Genomic DNA, 26,567 nt, shown 5'->3' with positions numbered 1-26,567 from the left:
TTTCTCAAGATGAGGTCATTACAGAGATGAAAGATAAGAACTTGTATGAAAGGCTCGTGCCCTGTGCTTCAGTTCCACTTCAGCAGGAAAAGCAGTGAACGGGAACAGCCAGGAGACTGCTCTACACTGCCTCCTCTTCCCTGTATTTCCGCCTGATCATAAGGGTACGCATCAAGGCTCTGTCAGAAGGAAGTTCTGTACCATGAGGGTGGTGAGGTGCTGGAACAGCTGCCCAGAGAGGCTGTGGATGCCCCCATCCCTGGAGGTGTCCAAGGCCAGGTTGGATGGGGCCCTGGGCAGCCTGGTCTGTTATTGAATGTGGAAATTGGTGCATCTGCCTGTGGCAGGGGGTTGGATGATCCTTGAGGTCCCTTCCAACCTGGGCCATTCTGTGATTCTATGATGTCATTCTGGTTGTAAGCATAATTCTTCAGGAGAATGCAAAACAGGAAGTGAGGCCGAAATTGCACCACAGTCCATGCCAGTAAAGGAGCTGACCTAAACTTGTACAGAACCCTCCAGAGCTGGTTAGTCCAGAGCTCTCCACGAGCAGCATTACAATGACTGCCTGCTCGGTGTGGGAGCTGTAGGGTGCCTGCAGCAGCGTGCTTACTGCTCATAGATGTTATACGATCACAGATTTTGCTGTTGATACAAAGAAGGAAAGGGAGAAGTTTCAAACCCAAACAGAATTTCAAATAAATTCCAAACCACCTCCAGCTCAGCACTTCTGGGCACTGCTGACTCCCAGCAGTCTGACAGGGACAAGTGAATCCTTAAGCAAAAGTGTGACCAGTGTCCCTACAGAGGAATCTGCCCTCTGTAACACAGTGTGTTCAGCAGTATGAATGAAACAGTCTTCACTTCACCTGCAAGAAACCCCACAGTAAGAGCCAAAACAAGAACTGAGGTGGTAACGTCCCAAAGAACTTCACAAGTACAATACACGAGCTAAGAGCCAGGCTTTTGCTGTCAGCTCTGCATGCAGTTTTCTGACTTCAGAATGCTCGTGTAGACTTTGCAGACAAAGAACAGCTTTCCTTGCACAACTTCACACTGTATAGCATACACCACTGTATAAGCACCTTGTAGGAGGGATGTTTGGGATGTTTATAATCTATATGTACCTCTTTAGCTTCTACACTGAAGAATACAGGCAAGCGGTGATCTCCTATCTTAAGGATGCTTCTGCTGTAGCAGCCTCCAAGCCAAAGCTGAGAGCCATGTGCATGTGTAGGAGGGTTGTACGTATATTGATGATATATTTCACAAAGTGCTTCTGCAACTTCAGACTTCAAGGCAGAACCTCTGACTTAAGCTATTTTGATGAGTTCATGCACTCTGCAGCAGGCAAATTTGTTTTTATGTCTGTAAAGGAATTTAAGGCTCAGAGTAATTTTGTCTAATCCCAACTTCTTGTTAGCGATTCCATTTGCTGGCACAGCTTTTCTCCCAGCAAAACCTCCCCATGCCCAAACACAAGCAGGGCAAAGCACCCCTCTTCTGGGAAGAACGAGGCAGCACCTCAACGTTCCAAACAGCCTGAACTGCTGCTGACAGCTATTAGAGAAGTGACAGAGTAATCAAAGCAGCAACGGGGTGGGTGAATCAGCTATCACAAGACATGCTTCCACAATGCCTGATACGTGTGTTCCCTCTGGTAAGTGTTCTCACACAGCACAGAGCTACCTGCACAAGTTGAACATTTACGACAGTGTCAAAGCAGTGGTCAGGTTGGAAGACACGGCCGAGCCAAACACACGTCTTGCACAGGCTGCTAAGTGAAAGCAATTGTCTGATGCACACTGAAGGACTAAATAAGAGCAGCTGGCAGAAGCTAGCTGACTGACACGGGGCAAACCCAAAGGTCAGAGGGGACTCCTGCCCATACCACCACTTATATCCACACACTGCAGCTCCCTTACATTTTTCTGGTACTCAGCATGACTTTCTCCAGGCTGCAATAGGTACAGCAAGGTAACTATCACAGAATCACAAAATTACAGGAGTTGGAAATGACTTCTAGAGATCACTGAGTCCAACCCCAATGTCACCAAGCATATCCTGATGCTTCACACAGAGTTACTTTGCTTTCACTTCTCCAGCTCTAAAAAAAAAGTGTTTTTTGTTGTTGTTGTTGTTAAAGATCTTGCAAAGCTTTAAGCTAACTATGAACCAGCCCAAGGCAACAGCTTGTTAGCTTTGTGGTTGCTTTTATTTGGGTGTTTTTTGTTTATTTTGGGGGGAGGAAGGAATGAATCTCTCTTTGTTCCTTCAAGGAAGCTCCTGGATCACAACACACATCCCATCCCTCACATCTGCATGGACTCCCAGCTACAACCTAGCCTTATTTTCAAGTACTGCAATGATGGCTTCACCGAAACACCACTAATTTCTGATAAACCAGCTGAAAACACTTCATCTGGCCTACCTGAGATTTCCTGACTGTCACTGCAGCAGCTCTGATCTCAGCACATTTATGCATGTACCCTTGCTTGCTCTACAAGAAAGCAGCAGATTTACCTGGGTAAACAGAAATGCTGTCACATTCTTGGTTTTTTTTTTGTCTCCTGTGCTTTTCCCTGCAATTTCTGGCTGTCAGATAAACATTCCATGACTTTGCAGAACAAGGCCGGACTGTGCACTTTTAATTCCTTTCCCTGGTAAATATTTGAATGCCATCTCAACATCTGCTGTTGGCAGACGTGGTATTTCCTGAGCTACATGTGTTAGGTTTACAACTCAACAATCATACTAAGCACTTAGCAGAGTATTTAACATAGCCGTGGGCATCAAGCAGGTGAGACCTGGATGTGAAATTGTGCCACACGTACCATCACAACTCAAGCCTGAGCTCCTGCATCTGCTAATTAATGTTCACCTTTATTCAATATACTCAGTCTATCCCCAAATAGGTGCTCAATGTTTTGGCAAAATGATTTTACAGTTGTAATGTCCTTTTGTCTGTCGCTGCATCAGTGAGAAAGACAACTCTGCCTCGCTTTCTGCTCTGAACTCTTTCTGACAATGACAAAAATAGTACAGCATTCCAGCCAAGAATTATTCAGAATGACTGCATTTGAGTTCTGTGCCTCGAGCCAGCTGGAGGTTTGCACCTCGTATATTCCAGCTCAGCCTGTCGGGGTTCAAAGCAGCAGCACCAAGACCATACCATAGGAAAAAGACCCAGACCAGATGGGAATGACACAGTTATCCATCTCTGTTTCCTGCTGAGAACCAAGACAGGGATCTGCAAGCAGGCAGATGCCCCTAGCACTCCCCAGGCTGTCTCCCCACCGTGCACACCGACACACAGTGACTGGTTTTCCACTCTGTAGCCCACAACACCTTTTTCCTGCACGAATGTGTCAAACCATTTTTCAAACAAGAACACTTCAGCATTCACTATGTTGCAGCAGGAAGGTTTGTAGCTTCACTGTGCCTTGCATAAGGTAACACCGTGTATCTTTGCACCAAGCCCCCCACCTGCTCATCACTCTCCTCAAACAGCCAGCTCTTCCCTGACACCTGAACCCTTTATCTTCTTCATGCCTGCTGCCATTTCATGAACCATCTCATCCTCCACCCAACATCTATTTCCAAGCCTGAAAATCCCACTCCACCCACTCATTCACCCCATGAAAGTTGCTTTGCATCTCTGATCACCTCTCTACACCTTTCCCACTTCTCCTCTATCATCTGAGAGGCGGGGGAGTAAAACAGCACTGAGAATCCCCAGTGTGGGCACACCACAGAAACGTACCGTGATGTCATGACTGCTTCTGTTGTTCATTTCTTTCCTAACCATTTCCCCAGTGCTGCCTTACATGCTGGTCCAGGAGCTCAGCTAACATCCCACAGGTCTCTTACTTCTTTAAGATCTCATTCCTGATTAGAAAAAAAGCCTAATACAGGATGTTAAGATTAAATTTGTATGTAAACAGCACTAAATGGGACTGCCATTTTATCACCCAAGTTTACGAGATCCATCTGGTACTCTAGATCCACTGGGTCTTACTCTGAGAGCCTTACTTTTGTTGGTGGATGCTCTTGCTTAGAATGATCCCAAATGCACATAGGAGGCAGAGGTGTAAGGAGTATGAGGAGTGCAGCCTCCAGAACCCAGAGCTGACAACTGCTCTTAGCAAAAAATTCTTCTACATTTACTCTATTTATCCTCACTCTTATTTCATGTCACACAGCCAATTATTCATCTGTGAAAGGGTGTGCCTGGTATTATATAGCTGTTCAGCTGAAGAACCTCTGGTAAGCAATCACATCAAAATCCCAACTGGTTGCATCAACCAGACCCCCTTTTCTCAAGTTCTCTTGTCTCCAATGGAATTCAACAGGGCATTACTACACCTTAAAGATCTCTGCTGACTGACCACTGCACAGGCTGTCCATCTGCACTGGGCTCTCTGCACAGACTCCACAGACACCAGACAAACATTTAAACTAGGAACTCCTCCACCATAATGTCACAGATTTGGGGGTGCAGAAGGTGCTTGATTCGGAAGAAGAAATCAGTTTTTTGGCATGAGGAGCAAAGGAAACAATCATCTGTGTGAACAAGGCAGACAAAGAGCCAACCTCCACCCCCACCTCGTATTCAGGGAGACCTCTCCAGCTGATTGCAGTGGAAGCCAGATTGATTCCTGTTTCACCTGCTAGCTAGCCAGCTTCCCAAAGCACGGTTTATGAAATAAGCAGCTTACATAACTGTGTATTTTCAGCACTACATACATAAATGCTTCCTCTATCCTGTATAAGGTATTTTTGGATCTCCTAAAATGCTGCTGTGTTCTTCCAGGGCTTTGCATTCTTCTGCTCAGAAATTGCATAATCTGATGCCACAGGAAATAAGTGATGTTGCATAATGACTCTTACATTCACTGCAGGATTTTGGTACTACATATTGCTATAGCAAAGCAGCCAGCCCTTCTCTGTGGTTCAAAATTGAGGCTGACAGGTTTTGGAAAAAAGGATGCCAGCCACCCTTGGAGGACAGGGCAGAGGGGCAGCAAAAGGGCTGGCAAAGGAGAGACCACCCCACTTTGTGCTGTTACAATGACCTGAATGCAATGATGTGAAATTAACTCTGTATGCCCATGGACTCCACATCTGCAAACGGGAAAGGGGTTTCTAACCCCACTGTGGTGCCATGAAACCATATCTGCTGCCCCTACAGTCTCCTTCCCATAGAAGAGAGCACAGTGGTGACAGGTTCATGGTTGGATCTTAGAGGTCTTTTCTAACCTTAACAATTCTATCATTTCCAATGTCTATGGTTGCTTGCACGTCCTGAGTTATGAGCATCCATCAAAGGCCAGTAGTTTCATGTATACTGCTTCAACAGCCAACAGACCACTGATGCCCTCTGTCACAAGCTCTTCAAGGATGCTGTGCAGCATCCAGCTGCCATAACAGGCTAAACACTGGCTAGCCTTTAATACCACTGAATTACTGCTGGAGGCCATCTTGGATCAAAATTAAGAAGTGCCTTTATGTTGTATGTACCTCTTTTATCTTAACAGCTGCCTTGATGGTACGAAACACCTTTGAAAAGCCAGTCACAGGTTTCAGGGCCATTTCCCTCTCTCCATCCTTCAGAATTTTGCACTTTACTACCTCGTTAAAGATCCACATTACATTACAAATTAACAGTAACAAATTAAAGGATTTAAATTCAAACATTTCACAACTACAAAAGCCAGGAGAACTTCAGAGCTCACAGACCCCTTGACGGCTTCCCTGGCATTGCCAAGTAGAGCTACTAAGATTTCCGAGTACTACCATGGGCTGTGCCTTGTAATTTCCCTTACAGAACAGGAACATCATATTTTCCTCCAAGGAGCAGTGTTAAGATTAATTAATGTCTGAGAGATCTTCGAGGATGAAGATCAATATGTAAGTGCTATTTTCAGGAATCCTATGACTGAATCAAACTCTCACTTGAATTCATGTGAGACATCAGCCCGGTCTCAGGTAAATTCACTCACACAGTTATTATTATTTTTGTAGTAGATATGAATTATTCAACATTTGCAAAGCATTTTTGACATAAAAACTATACACAGCCTCCTCAGCTCCAGCAGCTTATGTGATTCATACCCAGCATTAAGGTAACTAAACAGCTGCAGATGAAAACAAAACAAATACTGGGGCACGTGCAGAGCTTTGGCCATCCATCACCACTACAAGTGCTGGCACCCAACAGGGAGAGCAGCACACCTGGAGGAGCAGGCAGCTCCCAGGGGGAGCAGCAGCACCAGGCTGTGCTCAGTGAGCATCACTGCAAAGAGGATTACTCCTCAACAGAGCAGCGAGCACAATGGCCTGCTCAGGAGCCTCTATTAAACCCATCTTACCGACACGGCGTACGGGCTGGAGCAGCACCCAAGAGGTATGATCCTATTCTTCGGCCACAAGAGCTGTCTGTGATGGTAACACGATCAGGGCAGCACACACAGCGCACAATGTCACGGGCTGCAGAATCACAGAGCAGAGTGTACAGGCCCTGTGTGCCGCCTGGCATCCTGCAGGGACCTTCCAAGGCAACGCCAGCCCCTGGCTCACCCTGCTAGGCAGCTGTGACAAAGGAGGGGGATCTTCTCAGACCATGAGGAAAGAGGTCAGGTGTTCCAGGTTCCAAGGGTAAGCTCCCAGCCGTGCATCTTCATTACTGCTTCCGGTGTCCTTCACAAGACCTGAAGGCTGCAAAGCGATGGGCTGGGGACAGGAGAGGACAAGCATCCCAAAGGAAACCTCCACTCCGAGGCCTGCACTCCACAGTCCTGCTGCTGGAGGAAGCCCAGCTTCCCTCCACACCCCATGGGGGTCTGCATCTCCTTTCTTTCCTCACAGCACCCCTCACCCTGCTCTATAAACAGCAGGGACAATATCACAGGTCTGAGAGATGATTACAGAACCACATGCTTTCCATGGAAAAACCCCTTCTTGACCCCAGCCTACTCCCAGTTGTCACAAGTGCCTTTAAGCCCACTCCAGCACGCAACGTTTTGGTTAAGGTTATAAACAGGGGAAGAGTACAGAGGTCAAAGTAAGTATTCACAGGGGAGACAGCAAGCACACACAGTGTTTCTGCTTCCAGCCCACCTTGCCATGGCAGCCAGCTTGCTATCCAATCCAAAGCAGTGCATGGTTTCAGTGAAATATTTACTGCCCACCCCCTTTTCCCCTGCAAGAAGCAAAAGTGATTTGCTGAAGTGTCACAGCAAGAGCATCGTTCAGAAGCTCCAGCCCCAGCACAGGGCATAAGGAGAGAAGTGTCCTAAGCAGGCCAGGGCTTGCTGAAGTGTTCCACTCCTACCTCCTTTCTGCAAACACAGAGGTAGCATTTGCCTCAATTTATTCACCTTTCATTCAGTGATGTGCAGAAGCAGCCCTTTGCAATCTTCCTCCGCAGCTGGAACTTCAGGTGGGAGCTCAGCAGAGCTGCTGGATGCAGATAGCTGTGGGCACTGCCTGGCCCACCCTGTCCTGAACAGCAGGGCTGCAGAACCTGCACCAACATCAATCTGTCCATATGGCAGATGTCAGACCTGTTCCTCTCTTTTATAGAGATAGATATAGACAGATAGATAGATAAAAGCTTGTAAGATTCTCCCATTTTGGAAAATGTGATGACTATTTCCACGACTGAACTTGAGGAAGCCCCAAAAGAAGCACCAATTCCAAACAACCCCAGGCTCAGACACCTTCTCATATTTGCTCCCAGTCATTAAAAAAAAGAACACAACAGAAAACAGCACAAAACCTTTATCCTGTCCTCTCAGAACAGCACCTATTTTAATAACTATCAATTGTGAAACCGCTTACCTATGAAGAGATCCTCAAACAAATCATGGCTCAATTTGCTGATCCATCAGAGATAAGGCACTTACCAACTCCTTAGCATGGAATACAAAAGAGGAAGGTTAAAAAAGCAGAGGGAGGAAAACGTGCCCCCATTAACACCGTACAGCAGAGCAGAGCATGCTCACCAGATGCGCTGCACTGGGAGCTGTTGGCTAATTGCAGGCGTGGGGGTCACAGTGAATCCCAGCCATAGATGCAACCATCAGGCAGCAGGGGACAAAGACAGCTCTGAGTGACAGCACTGCTCCAGCTTACAAAGACCCAGAGGGCCCAGGAACAAAACCGGTGCGAGAGCGGGGGCAACCAGCTCCACCAAAACATCGTGTGTTTGAGTTTCACAGCAGCACTGTGCTACAGAAATGGAGCTTCAGGAGGTCGCAGCCCTAGAAATAAAAAGCCACGCAGCAAAAAGGACAGCAGCAGAAACTTGCACGCCACTAACAACTTTAATTGCAGGATATCTGTGATCGCACAGCAGGTGTTGAGAGAAGGGCCACACCTGCAGCCAGACCTGCTCCATCTCTCTCATTTCACTTCTGTTCTTCTCAAATATTTCTATGTGTTCTCCCTCAAAACCAGCGCTCACGAGTTCTTCTCTCGTTGAAACAGACTGCCTATTGATAAATCCATCTATCCAAACATACAGACCTGATGTCATCTTTCCCCAGATCAACCCAAAATAGCCCATTTTTCATTTACCGAACAGAGCTATCTGGCTTGCTATGATTAAGATATTGCAGCACAGACACCTCCCCCCAGGCTCCAAAAATAAAATCATAGAACAGCTCCACTCATTTCATTGGGAGAAAACATGACATCATGCCTCATCCAGGTGAGCAAGAATACGACAAATCTTGCCCCCGTGAACTGATCCTTAACCCAAATGCTGCTCCCAGCTCCTGGTTTATTGGGGAAAGGGGGGAGCTCCCGGTGCCACGCAGATGCCACAAGCTGCTGCTTGCTGTAATAAAGGGAAAATTCCTAACAGGCTGCTAAGAAGAAAAAGACATCTCTCCATCACTTCAGAAACGCATTTAAATTATTTACTACCGTGACACAACAGAAGAAGCATTTCATTAGTCCACATGGGAAAGCATCACAATTGCCTAGAAGGGAGGAAAAAAAAAAAAAGGAAACAAAACAAAAACCAGAATTGCCATTTCTAGCATGACATTCCCTGCATATTCCACACATATCCAATCTCTATCGCTTTCCCTGCTTCCCCTTTAAAAGGGGGGCACAAGAAGATAACGTGCAGAATTGTAACTGAAAAATGTCTCTCAGACAAGCAAAAGGACAGGGCAGCTCCAGATCTGTAACGTGGGGATGGATGAATTCAGGTTTCCCATTTCCCCATCCCTGCCCTCAGCATTGCTTTTCAGCCCTATCACATCACAAATGCAACATCCATCTGTCCTTCCCAGATAAATGGCGAAACGGGAGCGCTGCCCATCAAACACAGACACAAGCACACGCTTCAAAACAGACATTTTCTCCAAATACTCACAAGGATGAAGGTTGCCGACGTGATGCTCCATTTTCTGGTTTTAAAGAGATGGAAGGCAAAAAAAAAAAGAAAAAGAAAGAAAAAAGGAAAAAAAAAAAATAAAAAAGGAAGTGTTGCAAAATAAAAGGAAATTCCACCCACACAATCCTGCAGCCTGCTGCAAAGGAGCACAGAAGCGTGCTGACGTCACAGATTCATGAATGGATGGAAATGGGGCTGTTTGGAGATTCGGCGGAGCTGGCTGGGGAGCAGAGGGCAGCCAATCCGTGCGGGCACCGCCGGCCACCTCCTGCCTGCCAGATCCGGGCAGCACGAGCCCAGCAAGCCCACGCCAGCAAGGCGGGGAGGGGATGCAGGGAGCAGGCTGTGCATCGCTGGGGCTGGGGGGAAAATGGCATCAGTGCTGCCATGCCGGGGAAGGAGCGGGCGAGGACATCCTCCGCTGCCTCCGAGCCGAGCTGCTGCCCCTGCGCACGGCTCGGTGACGGCAGCGTATCGAATAGCAGCCATCTGTTCTATGAATCAAGTGCATTTAGCAATCAGAAAAGGAGTTTGTTATCTCTCGGGTTGGTGCTTTTTTTTTTTTTTTTGAGGATTTCAAACCCTGGGTATTATTATTAAGATAATGAAATATAAGCATGCACTGGAAGGAAGCCGCAGGGAGAACAATAGGAGGCTTGTGTTTGATAAGTGATGCAAAGGCACCAACAAAATCCAAACAGGAGCACAGACAGAATCACGCATTCAGCTCTCCCCAAACATTGGCACAGCAGGCAGACAAGCGCCCAATGTCAGCAGTGCTCAGCACAGCTCCGAGCACACCGAGCTGAAGACGTGCGGCCGTGCGCAGGGAGCAGAGGGCACAGCAGGGCTCCAGACACACAGCAGCCCACCGCCATCTTCATCCCATCCCACAGCCGTGCCAACGCACGTCCTCAGTTCTGCACGCCAGATGCAAGGGCACAGCGCCATGCTGGAGGCCTGGGTGGATGGCAGTGTCCTGGTGGAGGCACCAAGAGCAGCACCAGATCACTGATCGTACAATTATAGAATCGCTAAGGTTGGAAAAGACCTCCAAGCTCATCCAGTCCAACTGCCCGACTACCACCAATACTTCCCACTAAACCACATCCCTCACCTCAATACTTGCATTCTCTCTGCCCAGAACCAAGCTCAGCCTTGGTTTTGCATCTCTGAGATAGGAGAGAAGGAGCAGGGAGGCGAGCATGGCTAGGAATTAAGGCCTGAACAAAAACCTCAGCTGCACACTATGCTATTACACCATTTGGCATAGGCTGCCCAGAAAAGCATGGTGTCCCATCCCTGGAGGTGCTCAGGGACAGGCTGGATGGGGGTTCTGGGCAGCTTGAGCTGGTGGGGGGCAGCCAGCTCACAGCAGGGGTTGGAACTGGGCAAGCTGTAAGGCATCTTCCTACCCAGGCAGTTCTATGATTCCATGATCTTGGAGGGGGGTAACAGAACTCAGCGTGATAAGAACTGTTTCTCAACAATTTGTAGCTTCCAGATTATTAACAGCCAGGATTTTCCACATTTCCACCTCCCATGCTCCTAGCCAGTAGGAAGCAACTAAGCCAAAATTGGATGTCCTGACATTTACCCTATGAGGCACATTTTGAGAGGATGACTGAGGCATTCCCATCTTTTTCTGGGGAAATTGGGTAACATCCCAAAATCACAAACAAAGTAGATCTGAGTTTGGAAAACGAAGACTGTGCTCCTTTATACCCCTGGTTCTAACTTCATTGGAAGGAGAACGGCCTTCCTGAAGAGCCACACACACAGAGAGTACTTACACAAAATGCACTTACATGAGGAGATGGGTTGTTGTTTGCATGTGGTAAGACAGTAGGGTTATTTGTTGGGTATTTTTGTTTCAGTGTCTTTGACAGGGAGCCAGGGGCTCAGCAGATGGCCAGGATGGCACAGCCAGAAGGTAAAGCATGGAAGCTCCCTGCACACCCTCACCTCTCAGCGGTACCCAGGAGCTGGATGCAATCAATCCAACCAAAGGGCTGCAATGATATGAGTGCATCAGTGGGCCCCAAATGCAGTGGCAGCCACAATCATTCCAGCTTTGATTCGGGACTTCAGTTTTTGAATGGAGCTTTATAAAGCTGACCAGAGAAAATGAAAATTAATGCAAATCTCTCATTACCTACTTTCATGATCAAAGAAAGCACACATTAACTTCTGCTGAGGAGATCTAATGAATGAAAACCCATTTTTTAAGAGCCAGAATTCACGAAAAATACATCATGAGGTTTCTACCCAGACAATACAACAGGTGCAGGTCAAGCAGTAGGACACAAAAGAAGCAGCAGTGCTGTGAAGGGAATGACATTTCCAAGGGATGTCTGCATGCCACGACTTCTCACCACCTGGACATTTGGGTCCTGCCTTCCTTGTTCCCAGAGCACAAAGTTCTGCTCTAAAGCTTTGCCACCATGGTATGGAAATGAGCTTATAGATTCCTGTGCACTTTTAGGACAGAAAGCAAAATGGCAATTGCTTCCTTACCCTAAGACAAAATAGGATAGAGACAGGATTGAGAAGGGGAGCACAGTACCACGCTCAATGTGGTAGAAAAGGAGAAATATTGCCTAACGCAGCTAAAAGCTCAGAGGCAAAAATAGAACAGAAAACAATTTTCAGAGGTTTCCAAGGGTTAACTGCAGTGACATTTCAAAAACACCCAGCAGGGAAAGTAAGTGGGAACAAAACCCCAGGACAGCTCTAATAGAGGAAAAGCACTTCAACGTGCAACTTCAGATTTTCTTTTCCATGGTGCCCAGGGTCAGTGCACCAACACTGAATTGTGTCCTCGTCTCAACAGCCCAGGTTACAACTTTACAAATGGTCCTGAACTGAATCCAAGATAAGCACCTTCACTCAGTATGAAAAGCAACCACTGGCCTAAAAGCGATGGCTGCTTATAAGATCATGCTGGTAGCCAAACAACAGCGTTAGGAAACAGGAGGGCTGCAATCAGTTATGTGCTTCAACAGCACACATTAGCTCCTCTGTTGCACAAGTGGTATGTAACTACAAGTGGATCAGTGTTAGAATTGCCCCATGTCTCATTCAGACACAAGGCAAAAGCAGGGGACTCTTTATGAAGTATCAGATGGTCAAACACGACCCTATGTTTAGTTCAATATTAAAGCAAAAACAGAAGGAAAAAAAGTAGGGGGTATGGTAAGGATATAAGCTACTATAAAAACAAAGTTCATGTGGGAGCACACAAGCACCAGTGACAAATTCACAGCTAGAAAGGATATCCGAGTAACAAAATGGACCACTGAGACACAGCAGGCAAAGCCAGTGGGAATGGGTGCAAAAGAAAAGCTAAAAGTACTTAACAAGTAACTATTCATGATTTATAGTTTATGTAATTTGTAACTATAATTTATTTATCAACAAACTTGGAAAAAAAGGTTGGTGGCCCTGCCTGTGGCAGAGGGTTGGAGATCCTTGAGGTCCCTTCCAATCCAGGCCATTCTGTGATTCTGTGATATTCACTGTATTTGTAAAAGATAGGATAATTAAGGACTTCCGAGCCAATGAGTAACTAATAGGAATGCTATACAGTATCTGCTAGGCGTAGCACTTTAAAGTTGACACGTCACATTAATTCGAGCCTGGTTCTAAGATGCTTGTTTAACAAGCACCTCCAATCCAGTGACCTTCAATTTTAATAAACTGGAAAACCACTGAAAATACAGGAAACTGAAAACAACAATATGAGGCCAACATTCGAAAATAACGCAAGCTTGCTGCTTGTAGACCTTGGTAACGTGACATTGACCTTAGGGAGAAATAATAATACTTTAAAATTAAAAAAAAAAATCTATCTTTGGATGTAAGGGATGGCTGTGCTACATCAGAGCAATGCCCGTTCATCCCAGTGTCCCATCTCTGTTGGCACACAGGGAATCAGAAAAACTACAGCAAATGCCAAACACTTGCTCTGGCAAAAGCAGAAAATCAGAAGAGACTGAAGTAACTCAAAGGCTGATTTCATAACTGCATGTATATAAGGCTGCTTACAAATCCACTCTGCTGAAAGCCAAAGTATTTGCATAGATAGGATATCTAAAAGGATGCTTCCTTGCCAAGCTCTGAAATGTACAAAATACTTGATTCCCTCCAAGCCTGCAGGCAAACATTCCACTTCTGAGTGCCCTGAACTTCAGTGGTGGGGTGGGCAACAGAAATCGTCTGTAAGCCTGGAGATCTTCTGGTGGTTTTGGTTTGTAAAATCTCAGAACTGAGGAGACTCTGGTCAAGAATTCCTTCCTGCAAACGCAGCTGAGAATAATTGCAACCTGACAGGACCTGAGCTGTGGTGAGGCCTTCAGGTCTGTTCATGATTGAAAGCAGAGAGCTGGCGGGGGCTACGAACTCGGACACGCAGTGCTTTGAGAAAGTCACCCCCCGTCTTTAATGCCTAACCAAAAACACAATTAAAGGGAAGGAGACGAGTACATTTTCTGCTTATTTTTCCCCTTGGTGGTCATTTGCAGAAATCCCTAGCAGAGGACCCACGAGAAAAGCAGATCCATTTATTTGGGGAAGCAGTGATTCTCCCAGAGAACGCTCCAAAATGAAGCCTTCCATAACAATAATTAACAGTAACAGAATTGCCAGCAGTGACAAATGCTGCAAAAGTAATAAGAATGTACAATTATCAGCCATAAGGGATGCTTTTAAAGCTGGCTAAGCTACAGCCACCCTTCCCCTCCCAGGCTGGGAGCTGCAGAGCACTGCTGGGCTCGTGGGACCTGAGAGCCAAGCCTCAGCATTAACATGTGGAAAGGAGAGTCCTATCATCTACATTATTCCCACAAAAAGGCACTGATCTGTCAGTGCAGAAATAGGAAACCACTGGGAAATAATGAAACAATGTAGGATGTTCTGTTCAGAGGGTAAAATCCACTTGCACAAATACACCAACAACTGCTGAGCAGATGTTCTGTAAGAAGGATTTGGAGCTATAGAGTGCAAATAAAGAGCTATAAACTGAGTGCAAATTATAAATATCAAGTTGTCACAACCAAGGCAACTTTATCCAGTGGCAGGAGCACAAATTCAAGAGAATGGAAGTAACCAGTCTGTTCAGTTTTGGTAAAGTCTATAGTAAAGCCCATTTTTGGGTGAGGCTTGCCAACAAACAGAATTCACCACAGAACCATCAGGAGAGCAGAGCTGACAGGGACCTAATGGCTGAGCGGGCTGACTGAGGTTGCTCCATCTGAGCAAAGTAAAAGGGGAGGCCTGGAACTTTGCAGGAATCTCTTCCTATGAGGACAATGAAATACTGAAAGCTCTGCAGCAAGACCAGAAGCTAAAAAATTAATCTGATCTTTTGCAGCATGAGGTCTTGCTGAATTAAATCTTTCCAGCCTTGCTGCTGTTACACAATCTCTTTGAGGAATATTACTCAGACTTATAGCAAAATAATACAAAAAATGTCAAAAGCCCATTAAGGAAGCTGAATTCAAGCATTTGTAAGTTGGAGCCTGATAGAATGAGGCACTATTTTTGGTATTAACTGTTCTCTGTAGCTTTGTGATAAAGTTCCTTTGAGAACTGTTGATCAGCCCTATGTAAATACTCCTAAGACACATAAAACCTACTCATCATCCTCCTCCCAGACCAGCACCATGAAGCTCTCAGTAGCTTTTTCTTTACAGCTCACTGCTCTTTTTCCTTCTCCTCTTTCCTGTGGCATTTCTTCTGTTCTGCTGCTGCTGAACACAGACCCCAGGATCTTCTTGGTTGGTCTGAGGAATCACAACGCAGAATTACTCACTTCACAAAGAGTGATAAAACCTTAAGCATTGGAAGTCAGGTTTAACAGATTTTTGGTTCAGAACAGTTAGATTGAGTGTCAAACTTGTCAGCAATGGTGGTTTTGACTCTTGCTTTCAAGAGTGATGCTGGACAGCACAGAATCACACGTACCAACCTAAAGCAGGACACTCTCAGGAGGTGCTGCATGGCATACCAAACACACTTGCTATCTCAATTAAGTCATAGAGCAGTCCCCAAAGGACAGCCAAAAACAAAACATCCCTCAAAGGGGCACGTAACAGTTAGGCAATGTCCCAGTGTTCATCTAAATCAAACCATCAGCTTTGCATGCACAGGGTTTTACCTATCCAGACAATCACAGAACAGCCAGGGCTGAAGGGGACCTCAAGGATCACAAATCTCCAGCCCCCCTGCCACATGCAGGGCTACCAACCTCAGTAAGTTCTCAACAAGAGAAAATAAGTACCATGCTTGTAAACACAAGTGATGCCTATGTGAGAAAAAATGACAGTCATGTTCAAAAACATGGCAGCTGAAGCATTAACCCCAGGACATCCCAGGACAGTTCTGTCATAGCAGTATACAAAACCTGCAGTACTTCACGAGGAGAGTAACAACAGTGAGTACACATCCCCTTCAAGCTGAGGGCTGCAAGCCTGCTCAGATCCAACATCCCACTTAGTAGTGAGGCAAAGTTTGCAGAAAGTGCCTGTATCCCCTGCATAAAGAATCCAACAGGGTCAGGAAAAAAAAGATACAGACAATAAACTACACGATTACAGCATGTCTGGTTGACTTTCTCCCCCACTGCTTGTGATTTACTAGACTTCACATTCCTCCACAGAGGCACTTTTGTCCTTAAGGCACCTCTATGCCACTAGGACCCCACGACTGTGCATATTACACACCAAACCAGAGCACCTTTTCTATTAACCGAAGAAAATGGGACCAATAAAAAGACACAGTGCTGATGAAGAAACTGATGAATTGTTGGTGAAGATGCAAGGGCAGGGTAGTTTATGCAACTAATTGCTCTCATTGAGATGAAATAAAGTTTAAATCAAGGGAGAATGCCTTTCTTTGGTAAAATACTTCACCTTAATTATAAACCACAGCACGATAGAGACTGAACACATGAATGCTTTGCCTCTATAGCACCCATTATTGCTCACAGAACAACTAAAAATTGAGAGCTTTTATATTATATTATTTTATATGCATCTCCACCTTTCCTGTTGCTGCAATCCTTCATATGGGTGGCTCACATCTCTATTTTTCTCCTGTATGAATTGTCTTAATAAAATTTATAGAACAAGGCTGTTTTCAGTCTCCTTGAGATTGGAAAGGTTTCTTGCCTTCTGCATACATCCATTCACAAACTAAAAAAAACTACAATGATTTTACAGTTAAAGGAATGATTTCTCAGCTAGTATCTGTAAAGAAAACAAGAACTTTTTTTTTTTTTTAAAACAACATTCCTCTAAGCTTAATTCCCAAAAGATTACAGTATTGCTTTACAATCTGCTCCTTCTCACAGTTCTCACATACAGCTCTGCACCCTATTTGAAGTGTTAGATACCTTCTTTTCATACAAAAACACAATAAGAAAGCCCCTGATTGCAGCTGGTACTTGCCAAAGGGCAGCATCAGACAGAAAGTGAGACACACAAGCTCTGCACTACCTATGGCAACAGACATCAGACACAAAACCAGCAGCAAGAGCCAGTAAATGAGTGCCCATAGCACAGCAGTTATCTCCAGCAGTCAAGTCTGATATTACTATAGACATTAAGCATAGTTTTAGGAACATTGAACAGTTGCTAGAAAACAAATGGCTAAGAGCACCTTGTTCTAGCATTGTTTAGCCTATAGCCTGCTTCTCAATTTTGAAGTGAATCATTATTCTCTACATTTTATGGAATTTCACTGGTGTGTCGACTCGTTTCCTCCTGTTCACTACAGACTGCATCTGAATCAGAACCCATCAGACGTCCTGCAACTAAGCTACTGCAGGAGAGTGAGGTTAGCAGTGGCACGGCTGTGGACATACTATCACACAAGATGGTAAGTTTACCTCATCCCCACCTTTGAAAAGCAAAGCACATCTAAAATTTATGGGTAGCTGCAGGAGTGAGTGCTTCATTGTTTTGTGCTTGCTCAAGTTTCTGACTCGTTGCTACAGCTCAAGCACAGACAGCTGTGGGTACCTGGACATTCTTCCAGGTGCACTGAAAGCCCATGTCCCCTTGGCTTGCTGTACATGTGACTCTTCAAGTCAGGTAAACCAAGCTGGTCCCTGAAGCTGCACCACAGGTAATGCTCAAGACAGCCCAGCACCGAATTCTTCTCTCTAGAAAGAAAAGCAATAAGGAAACTCAGAATCCTATTGAACAAAAATCTGTTTAATTAATTGCTCTTAGTACCACCCCAAAACATCCTATTAGCACACCTTGATGCTACACAGTACATTTAAACACAGCAGAAAACTGCCAAATTAAGTATGTGCTTTCAAAAAGGATGGGAGCTGGAAGCAGAAAGACTTCATCACATTTAGCACATCTTTCCTTAGCACACTCCATAGTTCTTTTATGTTACAGTGTTAATCTAAATTAAGAAAGCAGCTCCCACAATAGAGCTCGCAGCTTTCCATGTTAAATGCATACATCTCATTCTGGATTGGATTTTAAAGTAACACACTTTAAGATAATCTATTAATGATTTTTCTCAAGTAATTTTATACTACACTTCAAGTTGTTTCCCTATTTTTAAGGAAATTTTAGGAAAGGCACAAACTGTTACAGTCCTCCATCATACACACAGCTCATCGTACCATCTTCCCTCTTGCCATCACAACCATGCAAGCAAAGACACTGGGGCTTCCAGTCCTCAGCCTGCTGCATATTCTTCCCATCCCACAAAAACGTAAAGGACTGCAAGACTTAGCCCAGCTCTGTAAGCCAATATTCTTGGTAATAAATAAATCAATCAATAAATAACATGAATAGAACAAATACAAAACCACTCATATGCAACAAAGAGAATCATGTGATCTGGAAACTATTACAGAACACACCTGGTGATCAGATTTTTTTTCCCCTTTCCTATCAGCCAAGGATTTCTTTCAAGCTGTTACTTCTCATCCCAACAAAATACCAGCAGAATGCTGAGTATCTGGACTCAAACACGATCCCCTACAGATGTATTTTATTTAAAGAACTGAACAAACAGAATGCTATTTGCTTTGAAATTCTCCTACAAGTGCTGAAAGCAGAGCTGCGACTGTTGCATTGTGCTCAGAGCTCGGATTGCATTTGGTTTAACATCTGTTAGAGATGCTGCTCACTGCTGTAGCATGGCTTTGCACTCTCGTGATGGCATCTAGTTCAAAACAGAAGATTTTTGTGCAGAATAAATACTTACAGGGAAGATGCATGAACAGCACAAAGCCAGCAGCTGCAGCTGACTTCTTCAGTCACCTTTGTCCCAACCTGGCTGCTGGTCCCGGATTACTGCCGGTCTTTAACTACCCAGGCCTTGAAGCCCTGGGAAGTTCCTATCCCAGCTCAGCAAGGTGGGAGGGTTTGTTGTTTTAACCGTTTGCTGATAGCAGCTTATCAGCAAGTTTTCAAAGGTTAATCATCACATTTGCATGGCAAAGAGACAGAAAGCACAAGGCAAACTTTGGATTTGTGCTACCCTCCCTGCTGCAGCAGGTTCCTCCAGCAAGAGCCAGGGCTCCTATACACCACTGCCCGCAGTGCCATCCAGAGAAGGAAGAGAAATGAAAATCTCTGTTCAAAAAAACCATAACCAGGGCCAGCCCTGCTTAATTAAACAGTGACACTAAGTTACACACTTATTTCTAATTCATCCTGGCCGAAGCCACACACCAGCAGCAGCTGCCTCTCTCGATTACCAACCAATGGAATCATAGAACGGCCTGGGTTGAAAAGGACCACAATGATCACCTCGTTCCAACCTCCTGCTATGTGCAGGGTCACCAAAGTCACCAACCAGCAGCCCAGGCTGCCCAGAGCCACATCCAGCCTGGCCTTGAGTGCCTGCAGGGATGGGGCATCCACAGCCTCCTTGGGCAACCTGTGCCAGTGCCTCACCACCCTCTGGCTGAAAAACTTCCTCCTCATATCCAACCCAAACCTCCCTGTCTCAGTTTAACACCATTCTCCCTTGTCCCATCACCATCCACCCTCACAAACAGCCGTTCCCCCTCCTGTTCATACGCTCCCTTCAAGCACTGGAAGGCCACCAGGAGGTCTCCCACAGCCTTCTCTTCTCCAAGCTCAACAAGCCCAGTTCCCTCAGCCTTTCCTCACACAGAGCTGCTCCAGCCCTCTGCTCATCTCAGTGCCTCCTCTGGCCCCGCTCCCACAGCTCCACGTCCTTCCTGTGCTGGGGGCCCCAGGCCTGGACGCAGCGCTGCAGATGGGGCCTCACAAGAGCAGAGCAGAGGGGGACGATCACCTTCCTCTCCTGCTGGCCTAACCTAAGTGAACAGAACCCCACAGTGAACAGAACTGTCATTTAAAAGTGTTTACTGCCACTGTCACACTGTCACTGTCCACTGTCACATCTTCAAAGCATTCTGGCACAACTGAAATTACCAATATTAATAAGCACAGCCTAATTTAGCCCCTGACATATGAACAGAGCTCACAGTGTTTTACTCCACACACTCACTGGGTGAAGTCAAAGGCCAGGAGGTGCCACCAAAGCAGCCCTGTACCTCCACACAGGGAGAACAGATACACATCTCCCACGATGCATCCACAGGTACATCACTGGCCCACATGCTTTGTGGGGTCACTCCTGCTGGAAGCCACTCGCCCACAAATGGCTGTACACTCTTTGGTTCCGTTTACAAGATGTGTCCCCAGCACATCAGTAGCAGTGGAACCTCAGAGGCTCTGAGCACATTGCCAGCTGGGAATAGGCCAATGTGCAGATAGCAGTGACCTAGGAAGGTGCTGGGATGCTGAGAAAGGCAAATCGGGCTGCAAGGTACGCTGGCAATTTGGGTACTGTGGGAAAAGAACAAGCAGCTTCTGTACAACACCCATTAGTGTAAAAGCTAGGATAACACCATTCAAATCGATGTTGATATTGGAAGAATTCACCTATTTCGGAGGCAGCAGACCTCTGTATCAGCCTTTCTGCACAGGCAAGCTGCACTGTGAGCATGTGAGGAGAGCTGCCCTGAAGGATGTGCCAATCTTACAGGAGAACAGCTGCAGGCAATCCTAGGGAGGCCTGGACCTGCATCACACTTCCTGAGCATCTGTGAGCACACTCCTCATAGTTCACTTGGCTGGAAGCACCCTCACTTCTGCAGGTCCCACATTTACACCCATTCACACCCACATACTGTCTGGTTTATTAGAACTAGCTCTCTCCGGGTTCCTCTGCCACATTTGTGTTGATAGCGTCTGAGGTCTTTGGATACATTACATGATGTGCCTGATACATGCTAGCTGTATGTTGTTACTTTCTCCCTCTCCTCTCCTGAAGCAGTCATCACTGAAATGCTTATTCCTCTCTATTTCAGGAGCAGGGGCTTTTAGCATCCACGCAGCTCCATTTCAAGCTACAAAAAGGTAAATCAAAGAAGTAGACTGCTTCTGCAGGGAAGATTAAGCACTTATGACATCCCCTGGTTCCTGTAAAAGTCTCTGGAACAATCCTCTCTTCTGCAAGTCACCTTTCCTTCTGGCGTGCCCAATAAACAACCATTGTCGGGCTTCAGGCCACAGAGCAGTCTGCAATAAGACCCAAGACATCAAAAATACCTGGCAGCTCCTTACAGAAACCAAGTCATTCAACACAGCTTACAGTGTCAGTAGGTAACATGCTGCAGTGCTGTGTTATCTAGATTGAGGAGTAAGGAGCTCCTACCCAATTACATCACCTTGATGCAATGAGACTGCTAAACACATCAAGGTGCAAATAATTGAGGCTAGAAAGGATCTACCCTTCCCCATTATTTCCTTGAATCACTCCTATCCTAAGGAATAGGCTTAGACTCATCAAATACATTTATGAAGGGAGAGAAGTTGTGGATTAGCATTTCTAATGACTAAAATTGCTTATCTGAGAATGAATGCATTCCCTGACCACTATGGAGACCTCTACCTCCACTTTTCTTCCTTTTCTAGCTTTCACCTCTCCCGGACCATAACCTAAACATCATTATCTGCTTCTCTCCCCTCTGTTGTCAGAGAAGAGCCCATTCCTTCCTGTTTTATATCTTTCTCACCTCAACTAACTCTTCTCACTGTTGGCAAGCTAGAAAGAAATAAACTACTAATGCTACCAAATCTATGGAGAGCTGTCCAGCCTTTGGAAATCCTCCATACAAGGAGTGCAGGTCAGTAAAGAGTGCACACGTTTTCCCTTTTGAAAGCATGAATGGATGTCCAAGCACATACACTAATACCCCCTTATTTTGCACTCTCCTCAAAACTGGGAGTACGGTTTAGAAAGTGACCGTGCATTTCAGAAGCACACTCGACCAGTAGATTTTTTCTCTCCTGTGGTAGTGAAAAAAACTGAAGGAACAGAAACCAACAGCAAAACCACAATTAACCTACAGAGAGAAAATTAAGTGCTGCGAGCACACCCACATCAGAAGCCTCTTTTTCACTGCAATTAGCTGCTGGCAGTAAGCTTGCAAAGCCAAGACAGCATCTAATGTCTTCCACACACCTCAAATAGGAACACACTACTGCTGAGACAGCAGGACCTCAATTTTCACTGCTGGCTGCTTTGAACTTCCAGCTTCCCAAAAGCCAATGACTCTTCTTCCTATAGAACAGCAACCTTTGCAGGCATGTGGAAAAAGAGGCCAGATCTGATGCTAAAAAGATATGGATGACAACAAAACACTGGCGTGCCGTGCTGTTCAAGTGACAGGAAACAATAAATCTTTACATTGGCACATTACAATATGATTATACTGTAATTGCAACGTCCTTGTGAGACAATCATGCTACTTGCCTTTGAGAAACTCTTAAAATAAGATAAAATTTGCACTTAGCAAATTAAAGAGTTTTTTCTGTATCTCATCAAACATTGGTTAATGATCCTGCCTTCATACAGAGGCTGCAGAAGAGACACATCCCAAAGAAGCACCTCACCAACCAGCTCACAGAACACCTCCTGGAGCCCTGGCTTCAGTCGTGCTTTGTGATGTACAAACGTACAGAGGATCCTTCTAGACCAAGCTCAAGGTGACCACAGTGACTCACAGATCAGCACTCAGTCCCAGAAGACACAGACACACTAATTAATTGGAGCTGGGGAAGCCTGCAGCTATGCAACATCTTCTGCAGTGCTTCTTGGGCGCTAATAAAGTTAACAGTCATTACCAGAGCTGTATTTTACATCTTATTTCTTACTGAAGAGCCAAAAGGAAGCCTCCCTACATCTCCAACTCACAATAGCAGCAGCAGCTCCATTCTTCCAGCACAGAACAGGCTGTAAATATTGGCTGAAAACAGTTATTCCCGCTGGGGACTGGTAAGTGACTGTAATTGTTGGCAGCAGTTGGGGGCCAGGGGAGTCTCTCTTGTGCCAAACAGCAGACAGAACAAAACACAAGAAATGACTGCACCTTGCATACACTGCAACTGCTGATCCTAGATAGTCTTGAAAGAGCCATAGTCTTGAAACACCCACGGGATTCTTGAGTTTGTGTTTAAGTTGAAAGAGAAAAAAACATTTTAGAACAGTTCTACTCAACTACCAAAACTACTTAAAAGCAAAACGACTGAGAACGTGCTCTGCCCTTTGTGCCTCATGTTCAAAGCTTAACAGTAACACAGAAGGGAACATCACCAAAGCATCTGCAGACCTGTGCACGGTGATGCTGGTTAGGATTTTCCTTTCAATAGAGTTTACTCCAGAAACACAAGCATGCTGTCAAGGTATTTCTGACTGATCTCAGTAAATAAAATAAACACAAACCATGAACAGAAAATACATACACAGAGCACTGCTTAACAAGCACAAAGCTCAGCCACATCAATAAAGAATATCACATATTTTCCCCATTTCCTTCAATCAATAACACCCAGTAGCTTGTTTAGCCTTTCATAAGAAATCCTTTGCATAAGCTGATCGATATATAACAATTTGTGGACAAAACAGTTGAAGTTCTGTTACTGAATATTCAACTCCTACCAAGTATCTGTGTTAGCTGGGTTGCAAACCTGAAGGTCAAAAGCTGTATGTTGACATGGATTTACTGACTGGCCCCCAAAAGATTAAGTAGTAAAGGCAGAATCCAGAAAGGCCAGAAGACAACTCAGTATGTCTTCTGAAGACTACAGCAAGGTTTCCACAGGAGGAGACTGCTGGCTGGGATGCAAGCATGAAGCAACCCCTGAGAAACCATTCTGTTCACTTTCTGCAGAACTGCTACCCATTGTATAGGAAGATGGCAAGCAGAGTTTGTAACCTGGTGAACTTTAGGGCTGAAGAGAAGGAGAGCAGCAGAAGGCGGCCTTTGAAATCAAGGTCTTTGCTACTGCAGTTTCAGTATGTATTCTCTTGCTCCAGGCAATCATCTGCTCTCACACAATTCCCAGAAAGACCAAATTCTGCTTCAGAGGTCGAACAAAGCTCAGGAAATCTTTCCCCTCAAAAAAAAAAAAGTATCTTGGAAACATGAAGCAATCAGAACAATGTGGCTTTCTTCCCCCATCAAGTGCCCAAGGTAACAAAGGTAATCAAGATAAAGGCACAAAGTAAGACTTCGGCTGCAGACACTAAGTATCTAATACAGGTACCACTTTTCTATCTTAAGCTTTGTGAACATCATTTCACATGACATAAACGACAATTGTCTTCAGATCATTAAAAGAGCCAGCCATGAAGAACGTTTAATGCTCACTTCTGCCTCCTCTCTGGGCTTGTCTCCTTTCCTCCTCTGTGTAAGTAACAAGTTGATCAGGTTCCTTCCTGCGTGCATCACCAGGAGGCATTACAGAAACACTACAGGGAAAAGCATGCCTTAGGAAAAGGAGGTGAAAAAGTTACGTTGAAAAGTGCTTGCCATCACTTCTCCAAACAGCTCAGTATCACCAGGCAGTTGAGGTTATTTACCAGTATTTCTCAGCTGCTGTCCCTTTTCTGCTCCCAGCACTGAGAAAACACCACCACCGCAGGTCCTCTGTGGAAGCCAGGTGCTATGCTGCTACTGGATGGGACAGGAATGACCCTGAGTGGCTCAGCATCTTAGTTTCAGATGGGGTGGAACTGTTTTCTGTAGAGTATCTGGTATGATGCTATGCTTAGGTTCTAGGAGAAAAACAACGTTGCTGCCACATGGATGTTTGTAGCTGCTGCTAAGCAGCAGTGTACAGAGCCCAGGCCGTCTGCAGCAAAGGGCTGGGAGGGAACAAAGAGAATTAAGACAGCTGACTTAAGCTGGCCAAAGGGATATTCCATACCATATGAAGAGGACAAGAGTTCATCTCTCACTCTTCTGCTGCTCAGGGGCTAACTGGGCATCAGTCAGGGGGTGGTGAGCCATTGCTTGTGCATCACTTTTGTACACATTCGTATACATGTATGTCATAATTACTATCTTCTTCCTTTTCTGCCTTGGTAGTTTTATCTCAACTCACGAGTTCCACTCTGAGGTTTTTTTATTCTCTTCCCCATCCTACTGGGAAGGGAGTAGTGAGGGAACAACGGGGTGATGCTGGGTTAAACCACAACACCCAGCTGCCAGGAACTGAGAAGAACCCTTCCCTGACAAACACACAGGTCAGAAGTGCACATCCGTCTGCCCTCCCTGTCCTACCACCCATTTGCACGCAGTTTGCTCTTTTTCTTTTTAAGCACCAGAAAGAGTGAAAATAATTCCTAATCCACTCACGTGCTTTGGCATCGTTAGTCTAACTTCTGTTTTCAGTAGTAACTGCTCCTCACACCTCTTGCAGTTCTGACTTCTGCTGCCGCTGTGTGCTTTTCCCTCTAACTAGTAAGAGTGAGAGCTGACGCTTCCCTCACCCCTTTTCCTCCTCTTGTTGAAACCTTATTTCCACTGCTCTAATAGTTCTTGACTTAACTAGGACAAGGAAAATTATTCCGGGCTCCTCTGTCCTAACAGTGCGGCTATTCCATGTTAACCATCCAGAGCACGAAAAAGTCACACTGGAGCCTCAGGCAACCATTCTAATGTTCCCTTCAATTCATAGTTTAATATAACCACCCAGTTTTACCAGATGTGTCTGTAGCCATTGCATTCACTGCTACATATATCCACTTTCTTTTTGCACAGAAATACTCCAGCATGAACCAAACTGAGAAAGTTCTGTTTGTGGCTATGCATGATGATGTTTGTGTGACAGCATTCTTCCTGAGAGGTCCTAATAAGCCAAAGAGATGGATATGTTAGTAGACCTTAACTTTGTATTATCCAACACCAGTGTCACTGCCCTTTTATTTTTCCTATGGGTATAAAGCATTTCTGCAGAATTGGGTTCACCCATAGCAGAGCAGTTTGCAAACCTCAGTACCATTGAGGATAGGAGCTCTTTTCAGAGCAAGCCAAAACAAAAACCTTTGTGGCATATATCCTAATTCTACTGCACAGCTTTGTCATTTCTGATGCTGAACAACAAAATGAAGTTGTTTTCAATGCGCTATAAGCAAGCAAATCACCTGCATTTTTTCAGATGTCACTTCCCATAAATTTCCAATATTTAATTGCAAGAGACAGCTTGCTAGGTACATGCATTGCTACCTCCTGTAAGAAAAGTGCACCCAGACAACCTCTCCTTTGAGCACATAGGCTAGGTTTTGCAACTCTTCTCTCAGGCTGCTTTCAATTGTCCAGAGTCTGCATGTGAAAGAACCCGCTTGGACATAAGCTCACCACTCAGTTTTGGTGCTCAGAGTACAGTACTTCCCCACTGACAAGCAAGGAATTCAACACCAGCTCATTTTGCAGTGTGCACTTGGCCACCCTGATGCTAGAAACAGCTGGCTGAAGGCTGAGACCCATGCAGGACAGGGCAAATACAGGGACTGCTATAACCACTAAGCCCCATGAGGGCTGCCAGCAGCAGGTCCCCACATCCCTGCCACTAGCAGGAATCCCTACACCTCGAGCTGTCACCTCATCACCTTCTCTACAAAAACACCACTGAGACAACAAATTCACTGTCCTTGCTGGAATCAAGACCAGGTCAGCATAACAAACTCAGGGGAGGGTTTGCAACTGGGAGCTCTCACCACTTCCCTTGCAGTTAGTGCACACATAGTACAACAAGCTTGTGCACCCTCTGCATCAGCGAGCATGCATCTCATCCACAGCCAC

At 45.4% G+C, this 26,567-nt stretch overlaps 1 protein-coding gene across 9 annotated transcripts in view; it reads right to left on the bottom strand.

Moving 5' to 3' along the window:
* The window catches only part of MAP3K13 (mitogen-activated protein kinase kinase kinase 13), a 63,555-nt gene that overhangs the window by 24,129 nt on the left and 12,859 nt on the right, over nucleotides 1-26,567 (bottom strand). For 5 of the 9 annotated variants that reach the window (XM_052687286.1, XM_052687285.1, XM_052687294.1 and 2 more), the window contains one exon: nucleotides 17,431-17,573. The exons of 1 other annotated variant lie outside the window; for it this stretch is intronic. The gene's annotated coding sequence lies outside the window, so the exon portion shown is untranslated. Of the gene's footprint in view, nucleotides 1-9,388; nucleotides 9,481-11,217; nucleotides 11,394-17,430; nucleotides 17,574-22,850; nucleotides 22,870-26,567 lie in introns of those variants that run through there. 3 more of the 9 variants (XM_052687291.1, XM_052687290.1, XM_052687293.1) reach the window with 3 other exon arrangements.

This window comes from Tympanuchus pallidicinctus, unplaced genomic scaffold (genome assembly GCF_026119805.1).
Source record: "Tympanuchus pallidicinctus isolate F22 unplaced genomic scaffold, pur_lepc_1.0 scaffold22, whole genome shotgun sequence".
Classification (NCBI taxonomy): domain Eukaryota; kingdom Metazoa; phylum Chordata; class Aves; order Galliformes; family Phasianidae; genus Tympanuchus; species Tympanuchus pallidicinctus.
The sequence above is the reverse complement of the archived record's forward strand: the minus strand, read 5'-3'. Positions and strand labels throughout refer to the sequence as shown.